The sequence below is a fragment of the Panulirus ornatus genome, chromosome 68 (genome assembly GCF_036320965.1).
Source record: "Panulirus ornatus isolate Po-2019 chromosome 68, ASM3632096v1, whole genome shotgun sequence".
NCBI lineage: Eukaryota > Metazoa > Arthropoda > Malacostraca > Decapoda > Palinuridae > Panulirus > Panulirus ornatus.
The window spans coordinates 17,114,450-17,141,942 of record NC_092291.1 but is presented as its reverse complement, the minus strand read 5'-3'; the positions used below and the strand labels follow the sequence as shown (position 1 = coordinate 17,141,942).

Here is a 27,493-nt window from a genome sequence, read left to right as displayed (position 1 = left end):
TTTTTAATTTTTGCTATGTACAATTATTTTCGTTTTCATTTGTATGTTTTTTGCAATATTTCATTGGTTTTATAGCAAGATTTATTTTCTCCCCAGACATAAGGTCTCTTATGAGGATCCAGTTAAGCAAGCAATTTGGTACTTGAACCCCATAACACTATGTGGAAGTTAAGGAAACAGCTCCAGAATATATGAAGAACATCTGCAGAGCAGCTGATCAGAAATTTTCCAAGGTACCTTGACCCAAATGTTTTAAGTTCTTAAATCTCAAATAAGATGGTCACTAATAAACAAACATGGTAGGAGGTACAAAGCTCAAAAATCTTTTGCTCTTGCAACTTACTGTAGAGTCCCAGAACCTATAGGTTTGTAGCCTCTTTATTTTCCTTGCCATTTGTATCAACCCTCCATCAATGGTTGATGAAAATTAACTTGAATGGTTGGGATTGTGGAATTGTGTTTGATACCATCCACCTCAGTCAGTCATATTGTTATACCAATTAGTTCATAATCCTTTGCAACTCAGTCAATCGTAATGTTATACCGATTAGGTTGTAATACATTGAGTTATTAAGTCTCTTTTCATATATATAAGGTTTATGTACTTCCTGTTGAGAAATACTGATGTAACACCTTTGATTGCACAGTATTGTATAGGGATTATGTAATTAATTACAGTATTTATTTTAGTTTTGCTACACAGTGTTTTTTTTGTTTTCTTTTGTGTGTTTTTTGCAATATTATTTTATTGGTTTTATAGCAAGATTTATTTTCTCCCCAGACACAAGGTCTCCTATAAAGACCAAGCCCAAAACCAAAACAAGCCAGTTGGTACAAAAACACCATAACACCATTTGGAGGCTAAGGAAACATCTCCAAAATATATCTTGAAGAGCATCTGCATGGCATGTAATCAATGATTTTTCAAGGTAACTTGACCCAAATGTTCTAAATTTTTTAAATATCAGATAAGATGCTCACACTGAAGCAAACATGGTAGGAAATATAAAAGATATTTTGCTTTTGCAACTTACAATACTGTGTAAGAGGTTTGTAGTCTCTATATTTTCTTTGCCATTTGTATCATCCTTCCGTCATTTGTTAATGAAAGTTAACTTAATTATGGGTCGAAACGACTTAGTCTTAAGCTTTCTCACAAACACTGTAGAATGGATTCCCATGAAAAGTTGTGTGGAACCATATTTGTTGCAATCCACCTCTGTCATTTGATTGAATGTAACCAATCAGCTGTCATAGTTGAAGGGTTAGAGGATATTGGGCAATATGGTAATTCAAATAAGACTACCAATTATGCTGTTGTTGTGTGGGGGAAAAAATAACTCAAATGAAACATATTTTAGGATTCAAGTGAAAATCCTTCATTCCTGTGATGAATGCACTTAAAGTGACTTGAAGAAAAGAGCACTCATATATGAAAATGTTAAGAATTTTTTTTCGGTTGATTTAGATGCCACAGAAAAACATCCTGATGATGATGTTAACTTGGCTGGGGAAATATAAGCACATCCAGGTGTATATCAGGCAAATTTATTCAGATAAAGGTCACTTTGCCACCAGAACCTAAATCAAGATATTATCTGTTGATTTTCCGTAATGTACTATAGTAGCAGTTTTGTAGCTCTTTTTAAATCTGTTGATAACAAAGTGCTCAAGAGAAAGGTCACTTTCATGGCTAATAGAGATCAAGAAAGATCTGCTGATAACAGTATGAGAAAAATTGGATGCACTAAGCATTAAGTGTATAGATATTGATAAATTCTTTAGCTTATCTTTTGACGATATCGTCAGTAAAGTGTTTGTAAGATTAGACAATCATACATAAGAAGTGAACTTAGTATTTGTCTGGGAAGTTTGGTGGGCTGGTGTTTGAGACGGTTGGGAGGACAGATGATTAGTGTTTGTTATTTTGGTTATGCACGTTTTGTCAGTGTTGTGGTTGTTGGGTGTAGGGGATCTGTACTGCTTACAAAGCTATGCTCCTGATTAAGTTGGAGGTCACGGTGAAAGATCAAGATCACCAGCTGGGTCTTGTGTACTAAACTGTTACAATATCTGTTTATCTACTTATCTACAGTGCCCACCTAGATACTGTATATAGAGGGAATTATATATGATTAAAGTTTTGGATGTTTTGGCTTAACCATGTTATGTTTATAGAAATTTTAAATGCTTATCTAGAGTATCTGATTACTTTGGTAATTAATATTAACTATACTTGTACCATTTTTCATACCATACCATACCATTCGCCATTTCCCGCGATAGCGAGGTAGCGTTAAGAACAGAGGACTGGGCCTTTGAGGGAATATCCTCACCTGGCCCTCTTCTCTCTTCCTTCTTTTGGAAAATTAAAAAAAAAAAACGAGAGGGGAGGATTTCCAGCCTCCCGCTCCCTTCACTTTTAGTCGCCTTCTACGACACGCAGGGAATACGTGGGAGGTATTCTTTCTCCCCTATCCCCAGGGAATATATATATATATATATATATATATATATATATATATATATATATATATATATATATATATATAGGTACAGTAGGGTTGAGGGTCAAGTCAATTGGGAGGTAAGTTTGAATGGAGAAAAGCTGGAGGAAGTGAAGTGTTTTAGATATCTGGGAGTGGATCCGGCAGCGGATGGAACCATGGAAGCGGAAGTGAATCACAGGGTGGGGGAGGCGGCGAAAATTTTGGGAGCCTTGAAGAATGTTTGGAAGTCGAGAACATTATCTCAGAAAGCAAAAATGGGTATGTTTGAAGGAACAGCGGTTCCAACAACGTTGTATGGTTGCGAGGCGTGGGCTACGGACAGAGTTGTGCGCAGGAGGGCGGATGTGCTGGAAATGAGATGTTTGAGGACAATACGTGGTGTGAGGTGGCTTGATCGAGTAAGCAATGCAAGGGTGAGAGAGATGTGTGGAAACAAAAAGAGTATGGTTGAGAGAGCAGAAGAGGGTGCTCTGAAATGGCTTGGCCACACGGAGAGAATGAGTGGGGAAAGACTGACCAAGAGGACATATGTGTCAGAGGTGGAGGGAACAAGGAGAAGTGGGAGACCAAATTGGAGGCGGAAAGATGGAGTGAAAAAGATTTTGAGTGATCGGGGCCCGAACATGCAGGAGGGCGAAAGGCGCGCAAGGAATAGAGTGAACTGGAACGATGTGGTATACCGGGGTCGACATGCTGTCAATGGATTGAACCAGGGCATGCGAAGCGTCTGGGGTAAACCACGCAAAGTGTGTGGGGCCCGGATGTGGAAAGGGAGCTGTGGCTTCGGTGCACCACTACATGACAGCCAGAGACTGAGTTTGTACCATTTTGGATAAATAAATTTTTTCATATTTGCCATTTCCTGCATTAGTGAGGTAGCATTAAGAACAGAGGAATGAGCATAAGAGGTAAAATCCTCTCTTGCCCCCCTTCTCTGTTCCTTCTTTTGGAAAAGTAAAAACTGGAGGGGAGGATTTTCAGCCCCCCGCTCCTTCCCCATTTAGTCACCATCTATTACACACAGGGAATATGTGGGAAGTATTCTTTCTCCCCTATCCCCAGGGATATGGATAAAGTACACATGAATAATATGTAGAAGCTCTGAGTCAAAGATAAAAGTTATGGACCTGAAGTACCATTAAATCCTTGTGAACATGACATCTCATGACCTATACCATAATTATTGCCTTAAGGTTTTTCCATCAGAATAAGTTTTTTAGATGAATGTCCAAACAGGGAGATGAATGCACTCGGTGTCTAGGCAATGAGATGAATGCACTCGGTGTCTGGACAAGGGGACAAATGCACTGTGTCCTGACAAGGAGATGAATGCACTCTGCTTTGAGAAAATGAGACGAATGCATGTCTGGCTCCAGCCAGAATAAAAGTCCCCAAGTGGGGCTTTACTTTGATGCCCCTTGGGCTACACCAAACTTGAATAGAATCATATGGCGCCAGCCAAAATAAAAGTTCCAAGGTTAAGCTTTGATGACCTTTAAAGATTAAGTTTCTCTATCATTAAAGCTTACTGATGTGCATATGCTGTACACATGGTAAAATACTATCTACATTTTTCAATGAAATTAACTATAAATTAGGAAATTTGTTACATTCTTGCTTACCAACCCTACCAACACTTGAGTCCTATCAGTCCTTTCAAAATTTATCGGACTCATCCAAGAAGAGTCTTTTTTACTGCATGTACACAGCATCTCTTGACTGGGTGAATACTAACTAAACCCATAGGTTGGATATCACATGCATTCATATTTCTTTATTGAAGGAAACTTCATGTGTAATGAAGAAGGCTTTCTATATTGACCAAACAGTGTGTAGAAAGTTATATATGTGATGAGGATTTGAAATCACTGGTGAAAGTTCAAGTTCACAAAATTTCATTTTGGGGTGTATAAAAATGTTTTCTTGTCTGTCTTAGAACAAGATGTTAATGTGAGTGACTGATCCTCCTGGTGGGGAACTGATTGGAACAATGGTGGCAGACACCTTCAAGAATGACGATTAGTATATGTATTAGATTTCTGGATGCAGATGGAGAAGCCCCTTGATGTCTCGGTGTAATTAGTCCATTAATTGATTCACGGATAGTTTCTGATTGAATACCTGCACATGCTCGAGTCAGCTTCAGGTTATTTGGAAAGAGAAAGTTGATATGGGTATTCGCCCTTAATTATTCTAATTTAGTCAGAAGTAGTGATAGCGATGGATTATTTTGCTTTGTTTATTATGCCGTTTGAAGGATAAACACTCTCTTTATTCTTTTTTTATCATCTCTCTCTCTTCTTTCTATCTTTTCTTTTTCTTTCTTTCCTCTCTCCATCCATTCTCTTAGCAAACTCTTGTTGCCAAGTAAGTAGCAAACTAACTTTGAAAAAACAAGACATTAGTGTAGTAACTGGATAAAACTCCCTGATATTGATACAGTTGAAAAGATGTGGTGTTTTTTAAACATGTTACAGTGTATTGAGCAAATAAGTTCCAAGAATTATAAAGAGAACCCGTGTAAATGCCATGTACCCTATGCATTGCAATATTACTCACAACTGCCACATTACCCCTTCCTTATATTCATATGCCCTGCTTAAGGATTTGATTTCTTGCATCCAAATTACCAAAGCATTCATTTGGTTCCTCTTATAAAACAACCTTACTACTTAAATTTTCATCCACATCAGTCTCATCTCACTTCCTTTCACTTTGTATCACAGACCCACAGCTCCATTATTCTCAATCCATTTTATACCCTTTTCATTCAACTTTGTTTCACTCAGAGTAGGAACATACATATACGTATATACACATGTACATATTCATACTTGCTTGCCTTCATCCATTCCTGTTGCTACCCCACTACACAGGAAGCAGGAAAACAGACAAAAAGGCCACGTTCATTCACACTCAGTCTCCAGCTGTCATGTGTAATGCACTGAAACTACAGCTCCCTATCCACATCCATGCCCCACAGACCTTTCCATGGTTTACCCTAGAGACTTCACATGCCCTGGTTCAGTCCATTGACAGCATGTTGACCCCAGTGTGCAAAGGTGAGTAATGTTGCAGTTGAGGGTATAATTGGTGTACATGGGGTTTTCAGTGTTGTAAATGGAAATGGTGAAGAGCTTGTGAATTTGTGTGCAGAAAAAGGACTTGTGATTGGGAATACCGGTTTAAAAAGAGAAATATACATAAGTATACCTATGTGAGTAGGAGAGATGGTCAGAGGGCGTTATTGGATTACGTGTTAAGTGATAGATATGTAAAAGACTTTTAGATGTTAATGTGCTGAGAGGGGCAGCTGGAGGGATGTCTCATCACTACCTTGTGGAGGTGAAGGTGAAGATTTGTAGAGGTTTCGAGAAAAGAAGAGAGAATGTTGGGGAAAAGAGTGGTGAGAGTAATTGAGCTTGGAAAGGAGACTTGTGTGAGGAAGTACCAGGAGAGATAGAGTGCAGAATGGCAAAAGGTGAGAGCAAATGATGTAAGGAGTGTGAGGAAGGAATGGGATGTATTTAGGGAAGCAGTGATGGCTTGCACAAAAGATGCATGTGGCATGAGAAAGGTGGGAGGTGGGCAGATTAGAAAGGGTATTGAATGGTGGGATGAAGAAGTGTTAGTGAAAGAGAAGAGAGAGGTGTTTGGACGATTTTTGCAGGGAAGTAGTGCAAAAGACTGAGAGATGTATAAAAAAGTGGCAGGAGGTCAAGAGAAAGGTGCAAGAGGTGAAAAGAGGGCAAATGAGAGTTGGGGTGAGAGAGTATCATTAAATTATAGGGAGAATAAAAAGATGTTTTGGAAGGAAGTAAATAAAGTGCATAAGACAAGAGATCAAATGGGAACATCAGTGAAAGGGACAAATGGGGAGGTGATAACAAGTAGTGATGAAGTGAGAAGGAGATGGAGTGAATATTTTGAAGGTTTGTTGAATGTGTTTGATAGAGTGGCAGATATAGGGTGTTTTGGTCGGGGTGGTGTGCAAAGTGAGAGGGTCAGGGAGAATGGTTTGGTGAACAAAAAAGAGGTAGCAAAAGCTTTGTAGATGAAAGCTGGCAAGGCAGCGGGTTTGGATGGTATTGCAGTGGAATTTATAAAAAAAAGGGGATGACTTTGTCGTTGATTGTTTGGTAAGGATATTCACTGTATTTATGGATCATGGTAAAGTGCCTGAGGATTGGTGGAATATGCATGCATAGTGCCATTGTACAAAGGCAAAGTGGATAAAGGTGAGTGTTCAGATTACAGAGGCATAAGTTTGTTGAGTATTCCTGGGAGATTATATGGGAGGGTATTGATTGAGAGGGTAAAGGCATGTACAGAGCATCAGACTGGGGAAGAGCAGTGTGGTTTCAGAAATGGTAGAGGATATGTGGATCAGGTGTTTGCTTTGAAGAATATATGTGAGAAATACTTAGGAAAACAGATAGATTTGTGTGTAGCATTTATGGATCTGGATAAGGCATATGATAGGGTTGATAGAGATGCTTTGTGGAAGCTTTTAAGAGTACATGGTGTGGGAGGTAAGTTTTTAGAGGCTGTGAAAATTTTTTAATAAGGATAAAAGGCATGTTTACGAGTAGGAAATGAGGAAAGTGATTGGTTCCCAGTGAATGTTGGTTTGCGGCAGGGGTACGTGATGTTTCCATGGTTGTTTAATTTGTTTATGGATGGCGTTGTTAGGGAGGTAAAGGTAAGAGTATTGGAGAGAGGGGCAAGTATGCAGTCTGTTGTGGATCAGAGGGCTAGGGAAGATTGTTGTTCTCTGATGATATAGCGCTGGTGGCTGATTCAGGTGAGAAACTGCAGAAGTTGGCGACTGAGTTTGGTAAAGTGTGTGAAAGAAGAATGTTGAGAGTAAATGTGAATAAGAGCAAGGTTATTAAGTTCAGTAGGGTGAGGGACAAGCTAATTGGGAGGTAAGTTTGAATGGAGAAAAACTGGAGGAAGTGAAGTGTTTTAGATATTTGGGAGTGGATTTAGCAGTGGATGGAACCATGGAAGCGGAAGTGAGTCACAGGCTAGAGAAGGGAGTGAAGGTTCTGCAAGCGTTGAAGAATGTGTGGAAAGCAAGAACGATGTCTCGGAGAGCAAAAGTAGGTGTTTGAAGACATAATGGTTCCAACAATGTTACATGCGAGGCATGGGCTATAGATAGGGTTTTGTGGAGGAGGGTGGATGTGTTGGAAATGAAATGTTTGAGAATAGTATGTGGTGTGAGGTGGTTTGATCGAGTAAGTAATGAAAGGGTAAAAGAGATGTATGGTAATAAAAAGATTGTGGTTGAGAGAGCAGAAGAGGGTGTGTTGAAATGGTTTGGACATATGGCGGAGTGGCGACGGGAATGGATGAAGGCAGCAAGTATGGATATGTACCTGTGTATATATGTATATGTCTGTGTATGTATGTATACATTGAAATGTATATGTATGTATATGTGCATGCGTGGGTGTTTATGTATATACATATACATGTGGGTGGGTTGGGCCATTTCCTTGTCTGTTTCCTTGCGCTACCTCACTAACTTGGGAGACGGCAGTTAAGTATTCCCTGTGTGTCATAGAAGGCGACTAAAAGGGGGATAGCAGGAAGCTGGAAATCCTCCCCTCCCATTTTTTAATTTTCCAAAAGAAGGAACAGAGAAGGGGGCCAAGTGAGGATATTCCCTCTAAGGCTCAGTCCTCAGTTCTTAATGCTACTATGCTAATGTGGGAAATGGCGAATATGTATAAAAAAAATATTTATATTTATCACACTTAATCGCTGTGTCCCAAGTCAGCAAGGTAGTGCCAGGAAACAGACGAAGAATGGCCTTTCCACTCATACACACACACACACACACACACACACATATGGGGTTGGTGAGAGGACAGGAGCAAAGGAAGGAGTGCACTACTGAAACAGGTATTGTGGGAGTATGTGATAGAGTGTGAGAAAGTAAACTCTAGATTGATATGAGTAAAACTGAAAGTAGATGGAGAGAGATTAGTGATTATTGGTGCCTATGCACCTGGGCATGAGAAGAAAGATCATGAGAGGCAAGTGTTTTGGGAGCAGCTGAGTGTGTGTTTTAACAGTTTTGATGCAAAAGAATGGGTTATAGTGATGGGTGATTTGAATGCAAAGGTGAGTAATGTGGCAGTTGGGGGAATAATTGGTGTACATGGGGTGTTCAGAGTTGTAAATGGAAATGGTGAAGAGCTTGTAGATTTGTGTATTGAAAAAGGACTGGTGATTGGGAATACCTGGTTTAAAAAGAGAGATATACATAAGTATATGTACGTAAGTAGGAGACATGGCCAGCAACCGTTTTTGGATTACATATTAATTGATAGTTGCGTGAAAGAGAGACTTTTGGATGTTACTGTGCTGAGAGGTGCAACTGGAGGGATGTCTGATCATTATCTTGTGGAGGCAAAGGTGAAGATTTGTATGGGTTTTCAGAAAAAAAGAGAAAATGTTTGGGTGAAGAGGGTGGTGAGAGTAAGTGAGCTTGGGAAGGAGACTTGTGTGAGGAAGTACCAGGAGAGACTGAGTGCAGAGTGGAAAAAGGTGAGAACAAAGGATGTAAGGGAAGTGGGGGAGGAATGGGATTTATTTAGGGAAGCAGTGATGGCTTGTGCAAAAGATGCTTGTGGCATGAGAAGTGTAGGAGGTGGCCAGATTAGAAAGAGTAGAGTGGTGGGATGAAGAAGTAAGATTATTAGTGAAAGAGAAGAGAGAGGCATTTGGATGATTTTTGCAAGGAAATAGTGCAAATGATTGGGAGATGTATAAAAAAGAGGCTGGAGGTCAAGAGAAAGATGTAAGAGGTGAAAAAGAGGGCAAATGAGAGTTGGGGTGAGAGAGTACCATTAAATTTTAGGGAGAATAAAAAAAATGTTCTGGAAGGAGGTAAATAAAGTGCATAAGACAAGAGAACAAATGGGAACATCGGTGAAGGGGGCTAATGGGGAGGTAATAACAAGTAGTGGAGATGTGAGAAGGAGATGGAGTGAGTATTTTGAAGGTTTGTTGAATGTGTTAGATGATAGAATGGCAGATATAGGGTGTTTTGGTCGAGGTGGTGTGCAAAGTGAGAGGGGTCAGGGAGAAGGGTTTGGTAAGCAGAGAAGAGGTAGTGAAAGCTTTACGGAAGATGAAAGCCGGCAAGGCAGCGAGTTTGGATGGTATTGCAGTGGATATCAAAAAAGGGGGTGACTGTGTTGTTGACTGGTTGGTAAGGATATTCAATGTATGTATGGCTCATGGTGAAGTGCCTGAGGATTGGCGGAATGCATGCATAGTGCCATTTTACAAAGGCAAAGGGGATAAAGGTGAGTGTTCAAATTACAGAGGTATAAGTATGTTGAGTATTCCTGGGAAATTGTATGGGAGGGTATTGATTGAGAGGGTGAAGGCATGTACAGAACATCAGATTGAGGAAGAGCAGTGTGGTTTCAGATGTGGAAGAGGATGTGTGGATCAGGTGTTTGCTTTGAAAAATGTATGTGAAAAATACTTAGAAAAACACATGGATTTGTATGTAGCATTTATGGATCTGGAGAATGCATATGATAGAGTTCATAGAGATGCTCTGTGGAAGATATCAAGAGTATATGGTGTGGGAGGCAAGTTGCTGGAAGCAGTGAAAAGTTTTTATCGAGGATGTAAGGCATGTGTACGAGTAGGAAGAGAGGAAAGTGATTGGGTCCCAGGGAATGTCGGTTTGCAGCAGGGGTGCATGATGTCTCCATGGTTGTTTAATTTGTTTATGAATGGGGTTGTTAGGGAGGTGAATGCAAGAGTTTTGGAGAGAAGGGCAAGTATGCAGTCTGTTGTGGATGAGAGGGCTTGGGAAGTGTGTCAATTGTTGTTTGCTGATGGTACAACACTGGTGGCTGATTCGGGTGTGAAACTGCAAAAGCTGGTGACTGAGTTTGGTAAAGTGTGTTAAAGAAGAAAGTTGAGAGTAAATGTGAACAAGAGCTAGGTTATTAGGTACAGTAGGGTTGAGGGACAAGTCAATTGGGAGGTAAGTTTGAATAGAGAAAAACTGGAGGAAGTGAAGTGTTTTAGATATCTGGGAGTAGATTTGACAGCAGATGGAACCATGGAAGTGGAAGTGAGTCACAGGGTGGGGGAGGGGGCGAAGGTTCTGGGAGCGTCGAAGAATGTGTGGAAGGCAAGATCATTATCTCGGAAAGCAAAAGTGGGTATGTTTGAAGGAATAGTGGTTCCAACCACGTCATATGGTTGCGAGGCATGGGCTATAGATAGGGTTGTGCAGAGGAGGGTGGATGTGTTGGAAATGAGATGTTTGAGGACAGTATGTGGTGTGAGGTGGTTTGATCAAGTAAGTAATGAAAGGGTGAGAGAGATGTGTGGTAATAAAAAGAGTGTAGTTGAGAGAGCAGAAAAGGGTGTATTGAAATGGTTTGGTCACATGGAGAGAATGAGAGAGGAAAGATTTACAAAGAGGATATATGTGTCAGAGGTCGAGGGAATGAGGAGAAGTGGGAGACCGAATTGGAGGTGGAAGGATGGAGTGAAAAAGATTTTGAGCGATCGGAGCCTGAACATGCAGGAAGGTGAAAGGTGTGCAAGGAATAGAGTGAATTGGAACAATGTGGTATACCTGGGTTGACATGCTGTTAATGGATTGAACTAGGGCATGTGAAGTTTTGTGAGGACTGGATGTGGAAAGGAAGCTGTGGTTTCAGTGCATTATGCATGACAGCTAGAGACTGAGTGTGTACGAATGTGGCCTTTGTTGTCTTTTCCTAGTGCTGCCTCATGCGTGTGTGGGGGGAGGGGGGGTCATTTCATGTGTGGTGGGGTGGTGACGGGAATAAATAAAGGCAGCAAGTATGAATTATATACATGTGTATATATGCATATGTATGTATGTATAGTATGTGTATGCATTGAAATGTATAGGTATGTATAGGTGGGTGTGTGGATAAGTATTTATATCCATGTGCATGTGGGTGGGTTGGGCCTTTCTTTCATCTGTTTCCTTGCGCTACCTCACTAACGCAGGAGACAGCAACATTTCAATGTATACATATATATATATATACATACACAGGCATATACATATATACACATGTCCATAATTCATACTTGCTGCCTTTATTCATTCCCATCGCCACACCACCACACATGAAATGACACCCCTCTCCCCCCACACGTGCACGAGGTAGTGCTAGAAAAAAAAAACAAAGGCCATATTCATTCACACTCAGTCTCTAGCTGTCATGTAAAATGCACCAAAGCCACAGCTCCCTTTCCACATCCAGGCCCCACAAAACTTTCTATGGTTTACCCCAGACACTTCACATGCCCTAGGTCAATCCATTGACAGCACGTTGACCGCAGTGTACCACATCGTTCCAATTCACTCTATTCCTTGCACGCCTTTCACCCTCCCGCGTGTTCCGGTCCCGATTGCTCAAAATCTTTTTCACTCCATCTTTCCACCTCCAATTTGGTCTCCCACTTCTCCTCGTTCCCTCGACCTCTGACACATATATCCTCTTTGTCAATCTTTCCTCACTCATTCTCTCCATGTGACCAAACCATTTCAATACACCCTCTTCTGCTCTCTCAACCACACTCTTTTTATTACCACACATCTCTCTTACCCTTTCATTACTTACTCGATCAAACCACCTCACGCCACATACTGTCCTCAAACATCTCAGTTCCAACACATCCACCTTCCTCTGCACAACCCTATCTATCTATAGCCCATGCCTCGCAACCATATGACGTTGTTGGAACCACTATTCCTTCAAACATACCCACTTTTGCTTTCCGAGATAATGTTCTTGCCTTCCACACATTCTTCAACGCTCCCAAAACCTTAGTCTCTCCCCCCCACCCTGTGACTCACTTCCGTTACCATGGTTCCATCCACTGTCAAATCCACTCCCAGATATCTAAAACACTTCACTTCCTCCAGTTTTTCTCCATTCAAACTTACCTCCCAACTGACTTGTCCCTCAACCCCACTGTACCTAATAACCTTGCTCTTATTCACATTTACTCTCAGCTTTCTTCTTTCTCACCCGAATCAGCCACCAGCACTGTATCATCTGTGAACAACAATTGACTCACTTCCCAAGCCCTCTCATCCAAAACAGACAGCATACTTGCCCCTCTCTCCAAAACTGTTGCATTCACCTCCCTAACAACCCCATCCATAAACAAATTAAACAACCATGGAGACATCACACACTCCTGCTGCAAACCGACATTCACTGGAAACCAATCACTTTCCTCTCTTCCTGCTCATACACATGCCTTACATCCTCAATAAAAACTTTTCACTGCTTCTAGCAACTTGCTTTCCACACCATACACTCTTAATACCTCCCACAGAGCATCTCTACAACTCTATCATATGCTCTCTCCAGATCCATAAATGCTACATACAAATCCATTTGCTTTTCTAAGTATTTCTCACATACATTCTTCAAAGCAACCACTGATCCACACATTCTCTACCACTTCTGAAACCACACTGCTCTCTCCCAGTCTGATGCTCTGCACATGGCTTCACCCTCTCAGTCAATACCCTCTCATATAATTTCCTAGGAATACTCGACAAACTTTATACCTCTGTAATTTGAACACTCACCTTTATCCCCTTTGCCTTTTTGTACAGTGATTCTATGCATGCATTCTGCCAATCCTCAGGCACTTCACCATGGGCCATACATACACTGAATATCCTTACCAACCAGTCAACAACACAGTCACCCCCCTTTTTTAGTAAATTCCACTGCAGTACCATCCAAACCCGCCGCCTTGCCAACTTTCATCTTCCGCAAAGCTTTCACTACCTCTTTTCTGTTTACCAAACCATTCTCCCTGACCCTCTCACTTCGCAGATCACCTAGACCAAAACACCCTATATCTGCCAGTCTGTCATCTAACACATTCAACAAACCTTCAAAATGCTCACTCCATCTCCTTCTCACTCCACCACTACTTGTTATTACCTTCCCATTAGCCCCCTTCACCGATGTTCCCATTTGTTTTCTTGTCTTACGCACTTTATTTACCTCCTTCCAGAACATTTTTTTTTTCTCCCTAAAATTTAATGGTACTCTCTCACCCCAACTCTCATTTGCACCTTTCTCTTGACCTCCTGCCTCTTTCTTTTATACATCTCCCAGTCATTAGCACTATTTCCCTCCAAAATCGTCCAAAAACCTCTCTCTTCTCTTTCACTAATAATCTTACTTCTTCATCCCACCACTCACTACCCTTTCTAATCTGCCCACCTCCCACGCTTCTCATGCCACACGTTTTCCTCGTTCCAGCTTGCTAAAGAAGGGGGTAGCGATACTGTTTTCTGTCGGACAGGGTAGAGACAGGAATGGATGAAGACAAACATGATAATTTACATGTGTAAATATGTTTATGTCTGTGTATGTATATGTATATATATGTGTATATGTTGATATGTAGGTTTGCGGCAGGGGTGTGTGATGTCTCCATGGTTGTTTAATTTGTTTATGGATGGGGTTGTTAGGGAGGTAAATGCAAGAGTTTTGGAAAGAGGGGCAAGTATGAAGTCTGTTGGGGATGAGAGAGCTTGGGAAGTGAGTCAGTTGTTGTTCGCTGACGACACAGCGCTGGTGGCTGATTCATGTGTGAAACTGCAGAAGCTGGTGACTGAGTTTGGTAAAGTGTGTGGAAGAAGAAAGTTAAGAGTAAATGTGAATAAGAGCAAGGTTATTAGGTACAGTAGGGTTGAGGGTCAAGTCAATTGGGAGGTGAGTTTGAATGGAGAAAAACTGGAGGAAGTGAAGTGTTTTAGATATCTGGGAGTGGATCTGGCAGCGGATGGAACCATGGAAGCGGAAGTGGATCATAGGGTGGGGGAGGGGGCGAAAATTCTGGGGGCCTTGAAGAATGTGTGGAAGTCGAGAACATTATCTCGGAAAGCAAAAATGGGTATGTTTGAAGGAATAGTGGTTCCAACAATGTTGTATGGTTGCGAGGCGTGGGCTATGGATAGAGTTGTGCGCAGGAGGATGGATGTGCTGGAAATGAGATGTTTGAGGACAATGTGTGGTGTGAGGTGGTTTGATCGAGTGAGTAACGTAAGGGTAAGAGAGATGTGTGGAAATAAAAAGAGCGTGGTTGAGAGAGCAGAAGAGGGTGTTTTGAAGTGGTTTGGGCACATGGAGAGAATGAGTGAGGAAAGATTGACCAAGAGGATATATGTGTCGGAGGTGGAGGGAACAAGGAGAAGAGGGAGACCAAATTGGAGGTGGAAAGATGGAGTGAAAAAGATTTTGTGTGATCGGGGCCTGAACATGCAGGAGGGTGAAAGGAGGGCAAGGAACAGAGTGAATTGGAGCGATGTGGTATACCGGGGCTGACGTGCTGTCAGTGGATTGAATCAAGGCATGTGAAGCGTCTGGGGTAAACCATGGAAAGCTGTGTAGGTATGTATATTTGCGTGTGTGGACGTATGTATATACATGTGTATGGGGAGGGTTGGGCCATTTCTTTCGTCTGTTTCCTTGCGCTACCTCGCAAGCGCGGGAGACAGCGACAAAGTATAAAAAAAAAAAAAAAAAAAAAAAAAAATGTTGATATGTATGTATATGTGTTGTATATGTGTATATGAGTGGATGGGCCATTCTTCATCTGTTTCCTGGCTATACCTTGCTGAATGTCTTGGAAGCAAATTATTTATAAAACAATTGCAACCTTTTAATATCTTCATCCTATGCAACTAGCCAACCAGTCTCTCAGTCTACAACCTCTAGCAGCCAACCTCAACAGATGCCACCTTCTTTTTACTCACATTACGATCAAGGATCACTTGGGGAACACCATATGAACTGTTTTCTGAGCACATGCCCATCCTGATAACACTCCACATGGCCCATCCACCCATCAAAAAGCCTTAAACTCCAGGAAAGTTGATTAGCCAGATTTCATACAGTACATGGAAACTTCACTATAGGTGATTTCCTATCCCTAAATCACACAGATACACACTTTATCAGCGGCAAAAAGAACAAACCAAAAGGAAATAGAAATATAATGCAAACTTCTCTTCATAAGGTACACACTTCACATAACAAAGAAACCAGCTTAGATATAACCACTCATTATCAACGGAAATAAGGGAACACATCCAGAAATCTAAATAATACCATTATTATCCTAATCATTGAAACCAAAGGGCCAACTGCAATGAGCTTCATAGCTCATTTCCCAATGGGATCTTGCTTGGGGTGGATTGGACAGAGTGTAACTATCCTATATTGTGATCTCAAGGAACAGCAGAGTCTGAAACCTAAGGCCAAATTCTAAGTATAGAGAATTCATACTTTGATGATTGCAGGCAATTGGTGAAGTAAGCAAATGTTACCATACTTCACATCTATACTGGGTTGCCCAATACAAGTTTTTACTAAGAAATTCTAGATAGATTTGAAGACAAGGTGCAAAAAACATGAGGAACAGTTATTGTATATTTGTGTTTATACATGGGAGAAAAATTTCTTGCAAGTTTTGTTTGAAAAGTTGTATGATATGTTAGAGTTGGTGTGCAAGTACCGAGCACAGATGTATATCACCAGCACTACCTACCTGCGTATTGGGAGGGTTTATGATGGCTAATTAGTGAGCCAACATTTCAGTGGTTGTCATGTTGCATTCTCTGACCCAGGTAGCTGTGTTTCCATTTTCTTTTTGCCTTGCCCACATATGGACTACTGGTATTACATTCCCAAATGTATAATCTTTCCTTGTCACGCATAACACATGACCATTTATTTCACACAGCTCTTTCTCAATAACTCGGGATTTTCCTGTGTTGATTGTTATGTGTTTGCCCTGCCTTTTGGCAAGATGGTAGAGGCAGTAGATAGGAGTAGTAGGTAGGAACATTAAGCAGATGCTTGAAAAAAATATATACATGTTCAGGACACTTGAGGAAACACAATATTGTATTGCTCATGAAGCATAGGAACTTGGTTTGTGTTCTTAAAGTTCGGTGACCATCCTTCAGATCTTTTACTAAGTCTTATTTTCAACATGCTAGCAGGTCAACAGTGTTTTGGATGCAGCAAGATGTTTGGCATTCACTTTAGAATAATCTTGTGATACCTGTGATTTGCAGGTTTTGCATGGATAGATGAACCTTGGAGGAAAAGATGGCTGCAGTCACTGATAAATAATTGTTTTAACCCACAGGGTAGATGTCTGAGAGGACATACCAAATTCAGCATAAATCCTGCATGCTGAGTGCATAAGGGAGTGAGCCATTAATCTTAGGAAGCAATGCTGTGGGTGTTGAGATATCCAGAAGTAATCCTCTTCTCACTCAAGAAAGCTGACCCTTCCAAGTAGTGCAACGAGATGTGAAACCCTGAAACCTTTGATGCCAATTATCACAAAAAAATTTGTTTTAAACCTTGGAAGATGTCAAGGACAATGAACATGAAATAAGGCTCAGCAGCAGCGCTATGATCTAAGGACAGTTTGAGGAATTCTGCGCCTGGAAACCTTCGAACAACGAATGTTATTGTTTTCGAGGTTCAAGGGTATATGATGTTGCTGACACTATAGAGGAGGTTTGTGTTAGTACTAATAATAATAACTTGTTATTTGTCATACAGATACTAACTATGTACCTTTATCATATTTGTTGAGAAACCTACTCATGATGAGAACATTTTAGATTTAGCTCTAGCTACAAATGAGGATCTTGTTAATATATTGAAGTTGGAGAAAAGTTTGGCACAAGTGATCACCAACAAATTAGTTTTGAGGTTCACTTTCAACATTGCATGTAATACTGATCCATATGATAATTGTAGAGTGCCCAACTGCAAACTCACAAATTTTAAATGATCACATTGTTCTTTACAGGCAAATCTTGGATGATGTCGTCATTGAATACAACATGGCAGTTGCTTGAAAACGCTTAGGTAAAACTTTCAGACCAGGAAAGGGAATGTGTGCCATCTGAAGAAGATGGTCTCTTTCTTAAAATGAAGCCAAGGTGGTGGAGCATTGAACTAAGTAAGTGCCTGTTGTCTAAGAAATAGCTCATAATAAACTCAGAGAGTCAAATAACCAGCTTGATAGAGTGTTAGGTAAATATATGTGGAGAAACTAAGATATATATGACAACGTAGAATGTCAGTATTACCCATATAAAGTGAAAATAGCAAAAGAAACCCTAAAGTTTCATTGTTAGGTGAGAAGCAAGAGTTATTACCTAGTCAAATGGTTCCATTAATTACTGAAAACAGTGACTTGCTTCAAGACAGTGAAGCCATGGCAAAAATTTTAATGACATATTTGCATCTGTATTTACAAATGAATACACAACTCATGTCCTGAATCCAGCCAGTTTCATTGATAAGAGAGGAGAATATTTTGCAACAAAGTGTTTTAAAAGTTGGATACTCTCAGTAATAAACAGAATTAGAATAAATAACATGGCAGGTCCTGATGAGTTTTGTATGAGTACAATGAAACTGGCAAAAAATTATAACTAGTTAAGCCCTTCATTGATCTTTTCAGTAAGTCACTTGCTACAGGGAAAGTTCCAGGTGAAAGAAAGTTTGCCAATGTAACACTTGTTTCAAAAAAAGGTAATATGGCACTGCCTGGATATTCCTGTATAATCAGCAAATCCTCTGTTGTTGTTAAATTTATGCAAACCATCATTTGAGGTGGAAATGTAAATCATTTAGAGCACCACCACTTAATAAACAATGCTCAGCGTGGTTTTTGATGAAATCACTCATATGACAAATCTGCTTGAACAGAAGAGGGTGTGTTGAAATGGTTTGGTCACATGGAGAGAATGAGTGAGGAAAGATTGACCAAGAGGATATATGTGTCAGAGATGGAGGGAACGAGGAGAAGTGGGAGACCAAATTGGAGGTGGAAAGATGGAGTGAAAGAGATTTTGAGTGATTGGGGCCTGAACATGCTGGAGGGTGAAGGACATGCAAGGAATAGAGTGAATTGGAACGATGTGGTATACTGGGGTTGACGTGCTGTCAGTGGATTGAACCAGGGCATGTGAAGCGTCTGGGGTAAACCATGGAAAGTTCTGTGGGGCCTGGATGTGGAAAGGGAGCTGTGGTTTCGGTGCATTATTACATGACAGCTAGAGACCGAGTGTGAACGAATGGGGCCTTTGTTGTCTTTTCCTAGCGCTACCTCACACACATGAGGGGGGGGAGAGGGTTGTTATTCCATGTGTGGCGAGGTGGCGATGGGAATAAATAAAGGCAGACAATATGAATTATGTACATGTGTATATATGTATATGTCTCTGTGTGTATATATATGTGTACATTGAGATGTATGGGTAGGTATATTTGCGTGTGTGGATGTGTATGCATATACATGTGTATGTGGGTGGGTTGGGCCATTTCTTTCGTCTGTTTCCTTGCGCTGCCTTGCTAATGCGGGAGACAGCGACAAAGCAAAATAAATAAAATAAATAAATATATATTCATATTTTGAAATGGTTTGGTCACATGGAGAGAATGAGTGAGGAAAGATTGACCAAGAGGATATATGTGTCAGAGATGGAGGGAACGAGGAGAAGTGGGAGACCAAATTGGAGGTGGAAAGATGGAGTGAAAGAGATTTTGAGTGATTGGGGCCTGAACATGCAAGAGGGTGAAGGACGTGCAAGGAATAGAGTGAATTGGAACGATGTGGTATACAGGGGTTGACGTGCTGTCAGTGGATTGAACCAGGGCATGTGAAGCATCTGGGGTAAACCATGGAAAGTTCTGTGGGGCCTGGATGTGGAAAGGGAGCTGTGGTTTCGGTGCATTATTACATGACAGCTAGAGACTGAGTGTGAACGAATGGGGCCTTTGTTGTCTTTTCCTAGCGCTACCTCGCACACATGAGGGGGGGGAGAGGGTTGTTATTCCATGTGTGGGGAGGTGGCGATGGGAATAAATAAAGGCAGACAATATGAATTATGTACATGTGTATATATGTATATGTCTTTGTGTGTATATATATGTGTACATTGAGATGTATGGGTAGGTATATTTGCGTGTGTGGATGTGTATGCATATACATGTGTATGTGGGTGGGTGGGGCCATTTCTTTCGTCTGTTTCCTTGCGCTGCCTTGCTAATGCGGGAGACAGCGACAAAGCAAAATAAATAAAATAAATAAATATATATTCATATTTTGAAATGGTTTGGTCACATGGAGAGAATGAGTGAGGAAAGATTGACCAAGAGGATATATGTGTCAGAGATGGAGGGAACGAGGAGAAGTGGGAGACCAAATTGGAGGAGGAAAGATGGAGTGAAAAAGATTTTGAGTGATCAGGGCCTGAACATGCAGGAGGGTGAAAGGCGTGCAAGGAATAGAGTGAATTGGAACGATGTGGTATACCGGGGTCGACGTGCTGTCATTGGATTGAACCAGGGCATGTGAAGCGTCTGGGGTAAACCATGGAAAGTTCTGTGGGGCCTGGATGTGGAAAGGGAGCTGTGGTTTCGGTGCATTATTACATGACAGCTAGAGACTGAGTGTGAACGAATGGGGCCTTTGTTGTCTTTTCCTAGCACTACCTCACACACATGAGGGGGGAGGGGGTTGTTATTCCATGTGTGGCGAGGTGGCGATGGGAACAAATAAAGGCAGACAGTATGAATTATGTACATGTGTACATATGTATATGTCTGTGTGCGTATATATATGTGTACATTGAGATGTATAGGTATGTATATTTGCGTGTGTGGACGTGTATGTATATACATGTGTATGTGGGCGGGTTGGGCCATTCTTTCGTCTGTTTCCTTGCGCTACCTCGCTAACGCGGGAGACAGCGACAAAGCAAAATAAATAAATGAATAAATATATATATATATATATATATTATCCCTGGGGATGAGGGAGAAAGAATACTTCCCACGCATTCCTCACATGTCGTAGAAGGCGACTAAAGGGGACGGGAGCGGGGGGCTAGAAACCCTCCCCTCCTTGTATTTTAACTTTCTAAAAGGGGAAACAGAAGAAGGAGTTCTTTCATCTGTTTCCTTGCGCTACCTCGCTGATGCGGCAGACAGCGACAAAGCAAAATAAATAAATAAATGAATAAATATATATATATATATATATGTATAGAGCAGGGGGCTGGAAATCCTCCCCTCTCAATTTTTTTTAATTTTCCAAAAGAAGGAACAGAGAAGGGGGCCAGGTGAGGATATTGCCTCAATGGCCCAGTCCTCTGTTCTTAACGCTACCTCGCTAACGCGGGAAATGGCGAATAGTTTGAAAAAAAAAAAATATATATATATATATTTCATACCATTTCTTTCATACTGTTCGCCATTTCCCACATTAGCGAGGTAGCTTTAAGAACAGAGGACTGGGCCTTTGAGGGAATATCCTCACCTGGCCCCCTTCTCTATTCCTTCTTTTGGAAAATTAAAAAAACTTGAGAGGGGAGGATTTCCAGCCCCCTGCTCCCTTCCCTTTTAGTCGCCTTCTATGACACACAGGGAATACATGGGAAGTATTCTTTCTCCCCTATCCCCAGGGATAATATATATATATATATATATATATATATATATATATATATATATATATATATATATATATATATATATATATATATATTATATATATATATATATATTATATATATATATATATTTTTTTTTTTTTTTTTTTTTTTTTTTTATACTTTGTCGCTGTCTCCCGCGTTTGCGAGGTAGCGCAAGGAAACAGACGAAAGAAATGGCCCAACCTCCCCCCCCCCCATACACATGTACATACACACGTCCACACACGCAAATATACATACCTACACAGCTTTCCATGGTTTACCCCAGACGCTTCACATGCCTTGATTCAATCCACTGACAGCACGTCAACCCCTGTATACCACATGACTCCAATTCACTCTATTCCTTGCCCTCCTTTCACCCTCCTGCATGTTCAGGCCCCGATCACACAAAATCTTTTTCACTCCATCTTTCCACCTCCAATTTGGTCTCCCTCTTCTCCTCGTTCCCTCCACCTCCGACACATATATCCTCTTGGTCAATCTCTCCTCACTCATTCTCTCCATGTGCCCAAACCATTTCAAAACACCCTCTTCTGCTCTCTCAACCACGCTCTTTTTATTTCCACACATCTCTCTTACCCTTACGTTACTTACTCGATCAAACCACCTCACACCACACATTGTCCTCAAACATCTCATTTCCAGCACATCCATCCTCCTGCGCACACCTCTATCCATAGCCCACGCCTCGCAACCATACAACATTGTTGGAACCACTATTCCCTCAAACATACCCATTTTCGCTTTCCGAGATAATGTTCTCGACTTCCACACATTTTTCAAGGCTCCCAAAATTTTCGCCCCCTCCCCCACCCTATGACCCACTTCCGCTTCCATGGTTCCATCCGCTGACAGATCCACTCCCAGATATCTAAAACACTTCACTTCCTCCAGTTTTTCTCCATTCAAACTCACCTCCCAATTGACTTGACCCTCACCTCTACTGTACCTAATAACCTTGCTCTTATTCACATTTACTCTTATATATATATATATATATATATATATATATATTATTAAAAAAGGGGGTGACTGTATTGTTGACTGGTTGGTAAGGTTATTTAATGTATGTATGACTCATGGTGAGGTGCCTGAGGATTGGCGGAATGCGTGCATAGTGCCATTGTACAAAGGCAAAGGGGATAAGAGTGAGTGCTCAAATTACAGAGGTATAAGTTTGTTGAGTATTCCTGGTAAATTATATGGGAGGGTATTGATTGAGAGGGTGACGGCATGTACAGAGCATCAGATTGGGGAAGAGCAGTGTGGTTTCAGAAGTGGTAGAGGATGTGTGGATCAGGTGTTTGCTTTGAAGAATGTATGTGAGAAATACTTAGAAAAGCAAATGGATTTGTATGTAGCATTTATGGATCTGGAGAAGGCATATGATAGAGTTGATAGAGATGCTCTGTGGAAGGTATTAAGAATATATGGTGTGGGGAGGAAAGTTGTTAGAAGCAGTGAAAAGTTTTTATCGAGGATGTAAGGCATGTGTACGTGTAGGAAGAGAGGAAAGTGATTGGTTCTCAGTGAATGTAGGTTTGCGGCAGGGGTGTATGATGTCTCCATGGTTGTTTAATTTGTTTATGGATGGGGTTGTTAGGGAGGTAAATGCAAGAGTTTTGGAAAGAGGGGCAAGTATGAAGTCTGTTGGGGATGAGAGAGCTTGGGAAGTGAGTCAGTTGTTGTTCGCTGATGATACAGCGCTGGTGGCTGATTCATGTGAGAAACTGCAGAAGCTGGTGACTGAGTTTGGTAAAGTGTGTGGAAGAAGAAAGTTAAGAGTAAATGTGAATAAGAGCAAGGTTATTAGGTACAGTAGGGTTGAGGGTCAAGTCAATTGGGAGGTGAGTTTGAATGGAGAAAAACTGGAGGAAGTGAAGTGTTTTAGATATCTGGGAGTGGATCTGGCAGCGGATGGAACCATGGAAGCGGAAGTGGATCATAGGGTGGGGGAGGGGGCGAAAATTCTGGGGGCCTTGAAGAATGTGTGGAAGTCGAGAACATTATCTCGGAAAGCAAAAATGGGTATGTTTGAAGGAATAGTGGTTCCAACAATGTTGTATGGTTGCGAGGCGTGGGCTATGGATAGAGTTGTGCGCAGGAGGATGGATGTGCTGGAAATGAGATGTTTGAGGACAATGTGTGGTGTGAGGTGGTTTGATCGAGTGAGTAACGTAAGGGTAAGAGAGATGTGTGGAAATAAAAAGAGCGTGGTTGAGAGAGCAGAAGAGGGTGTTTTGAAGTGGCTTGGGCACATGGAGAGAATGAGTGAGGAAAGATTGACCAAGAGGATATATGTGACGGAGGTGGAGGGAACGAGGAGAAGAGGGAGACCAAATTGGAGGTGGAAAGATGGAGTGAAAAAGATTTTGTGTGATCGGGGCCTGAACATGCAGGAGGGTGAAAGGAGGGCAAGGAATAGAGTGAATTGGATCGATGTGGTATACCGGGGTTGACGTGGTGTCAGTGGATTGAATCAGGGCATGTGAAGAGTCTGGGGTAAACCATGGAAAGCTGTGTAGGTATGTATAATTGCGTGTGTGGACGTATGTATATACATGTGTATGGGGGTGGGTTGGGCCATTTCTTTCGTCTGTTTCCTTGCGCTACCTCGCAAATGCGGGAGACAGCAAAAAAAAAATAAAATATATATTCTTATTATATTATTATTATACTTTGTCGCTGTCTCCCGCGTTTGCGAGGTAGCGCAAGGAAACAGACGAAAGAAATGGCCCAACCCCCCCCCATACACATGTATATACATACGTCCACACACGCAAATATACATACCTACACAACTTTCCATGGTTTACCCCAGACGCTTCACATGCCTTGATTCAATCCACTGACAGCACGACAACCCCGGTATACCACATCGCTCCAATTCACTCTATTCCTTGCCCTCCTTTCACCCTCCTGCATGTTCAGGCCCCGATCACACAAAATCTTTTTCACTCCATCTTTCCACCTCCAATTTGGTCTCCCTCTTCTCCTCGTTCCCTCCACCTCCGTCACATATATCCTCTTGGTCAATCTTTCCTCACTCATTCTCTCCATGTGCCCAAGCCACTTCAAAACACCCTCTTCTGCTCTCTCAACCACGCTCTTTTTATTTCCACACATCTCTCTTACCCTTACGTTACTCACTCGATCAAACCACCTCACACCACACATTGTCCTCAAACATCTCATTTCCAGCACATCCATCCTCCTGCGCACAACTCTATCCATAGCCCACGCCTCGCAACCATACAACATTGTTGGAACCACTATTCCTTCAAACATACCCATTTTTGCTTTCCGAGATAATGTTCTCGACCTCCACACATTCTTCAAGGCTCCCAGAATTTTCGCCCCCTCCCCCACCCTATGATCCACTTCCGCTTCCACGGTTCCATCCGCTGCCAGATCCACTCCCAGATATCTAAAACACTTTACTTCCTCCAGTTTTTCTTAATTCAAACTTACCTCCCAATTGACTTGACCCTCAACCCTACTGTACCTGATAACCTTGCTCTTATTCACATTTACTCTTAACTTTCTTCTTTCACACACTTTACCAAACTCAGTCACCAGCTTCTGCAGTTTCTCACATGAATCAGCCACCAGCGCTGTATCATCAGCGAACAACAACTGACTCACTTCCCAAGCTCTCTCATCCCCAACAGACTTCATACTTGCCCCTCTTTCCAAAACTCTTGCATTCACCTCCCTAACAACCCCATCCATAAACAAATTAAACAACCATGGAGACATCACACACTCCTGCCGCAAACCTACATTCACTGAGAACCAATCACTTTCCTCTCTTCCTACACGTACACATGCCTTACATCCTCAATAAAAACTTTTCACTGCTTCTAACAACTTGCCTCCCACACCATATATTCTTAATACCTTCCTCAGAGCATCTCTATCAACTCTATCATATGCCTTCTCCAGATCCATAAATGCTACATACAAATCCATTTGCTTTTATATATATATATATATATATATATATATATATATATATATATATATATTTTTTTTTTTTTTTTTTTTTTTTGCTTTGTCGCTGTCTCCCGCGTTTGCGAGGTAGCGCAAGGAAACAGACGAAAGAAATGGCCCAACCCACCCCCATACACATGTATATACATACACGTCCACACACGCAAATATACATACCTACACAGCTTTCCATGGTTTACCCCAGACGCTTCACATGCCCTGATTCAATCCACTGACAGCATGTCAACCCCGGTATACCACATCGATCCAATTCACTCTATTCCTTGCCCTCCTTTCACCTCCTGCATGTTCAGGCCCCGATCACACAAAATCTTTTTCACTCCATCTTTCCACCTCCAATTTGGTCTCCCACTTCTCCTCGTTCCCTCCACCTCCGACACATGTATCCTCTTGGTCAATCTTTCCTCACTCATTCTCTCCATGTGCCCAAACCATTTCAAAACACCCTCTTCTGCTCTCTCAACCACGCTCTTTTTATTTCCACACATCTCTCTTACCCTTACGTTACTTACTCGATCAAACCACCTCACACCACACATTGTCCTCAAACATCTCATTTCCAGCACATCCACCCTCCTGCACACAACTCTATCCATAGCCCACGCCTCGCAACCATACAAAATTGTTGGAACCACTATTCCTTCAAACATACCCATTTTTGCTTTCCGAGATAATGTTCTCGACTTCCACACATTCTTCAAGGCTCCCAGGATTTTCGCCCCCTCCCCCACCCTATGATCCACTTCCGTTTCCATGGTTCCATCCGCTGCCAGATCCACTCCCAGATATCTAAAACACTTTACTTCCTCCAGTTTTTCTCCATTCAAACTTACCTCCCAATTGACTTGACCCTCAACCCTACTGTACCTAATAACCTTGATCTTATTCACATTTACTCTTAACTTTCTTCTTTCACACACTTTACCAAACTCAGTCACCAGCTTCTGCAGTTTCTCACATGAATCAGCCACCAGCGCTGTATCATCAGCGAACAACAACTGACTCACTTCCCAAGCTCTCTCATCCCCAACAGACTTCATACTTGCCCCTCTTTCCAAAACTCTTGCATTCACCTCCCTAACAACCCCATCCATAAACAAATTAAACAACCATGGAGACATCACACACCCCTGCCGCAAACCTACATTCACTGAGAACCAATCACTTTCCTCTCTTCCTACACGTACACATGCCTTACAACCTCGATAAAAACTTTTCACTGCTTCTAACAACTTGCCTCCCACACCATATATTCTTAATACCTTCCACAGAGCATCTCTATCAACTCTATCATATGCCTTCTCCAGATCCATAAAAGCTACATACAAATCCATTTGCTTTTCTAAGTATTTCTCACATACATTCTTCAAAGCAAACACCTGATCCACACATCCTCTACCACTTCTGAAACCACACTGCTCTTCCCCAATCTGATGCTCTGTACATGCCTTCACCCTATCAATCAATACCCTCCCATATAATTTACCAGGAATACTCAACAAACTTATACCTATGAGTCCACGGGGAAAATGAAACACGAAAAGTTCCCAAGTGCACTTTCATGTAATAATCACATCATCAGGGGAGACACAAGAGAGAAATATAACAGTCAGTTGATATACATCGAAGAGATGAAGCTAGGACACCGTTTGGTAAACATGATTGTCCAAAACATACAACAAGCGTTCATAAACTTATCATTTTACAAATCTTATCTACAATAAAGTTATCTAATTTGTATAGACCTTAACCAATATTAAGATTATAATTCTTTGTGTATTTAATAATAGAAGATTCAATGATATTTCTCTTGGTAATAGAGTTAGAGTTAATAACTGAGATGGCGTTACTCCAGTCAATACAATGATCATAGTTTTTAACATGATTAAACAAGGCATTTGATTCTTGTCCCGTTCTTATACTATATTTATGTTGCTTAAGTCTAACAGAAAGATCCTTACCAGTCTGACCAACATAAAATTTATCACAGTTTCCACAAGGCACTTTATAGATGCAACCAAGAGAATTTTCTGGTGAATTCCTGATTAAGATATTCTTTATAGTATTATTGTTGCTCAAGGCAACATTTACATTAAAGGATTTAAGCAACATGGGAAGCAAAGTGAAATTATTATTAAAAGGGAGAACTAAAAGATTCTTGGTGTCAATGGGAAGTTTGGGCTCACCTCTGTAAAATGATTTCTTTGCTAACTTAAGGGATTTATCAATGAAAGATCTAGGGTACTTTAACTTAGATCCGATAGAATATATCTTCTCAAACTCATCATCAATAAACTCTGGACTGCAAATACGTAATGCCCTAAGGAACATAGATTGAAATGATGATAATTTAACTCTGTCATGTTGAGAT

At 41.2% G+C, this 27,493-nt stretch overlaps 1 long non-coding RNA gene across 1 annotated transcript in view; it reads left to right on the top strand.

Annotated features, from left to right (window-relative positions):
• The window catches only part of LOC139747336 (uncharacterized), a 45,436-nt gene extending 25,250 nt beyond the window's left edge, over positions 1 to 20,186 (top strand). Inside the window, exons 3-6 of the long non-coding RNA XR_011712377.1 lie at positions 97 to 233; positions 782 to 929; positions 16,731 to 17,110; positions 17,409 to 20,186. This is a non-coding gene — a long non-coding RNA (uncharacterized lncRNA). The remainder of the gene's footprint in view (positions 1 to 96; positions 234 to 781; positions 930 to 16,730; positions 17,111 to 17,408) is intronic.
• Positions 20,187 to 27,493: the final 7,307 nt, after the last annotated feature.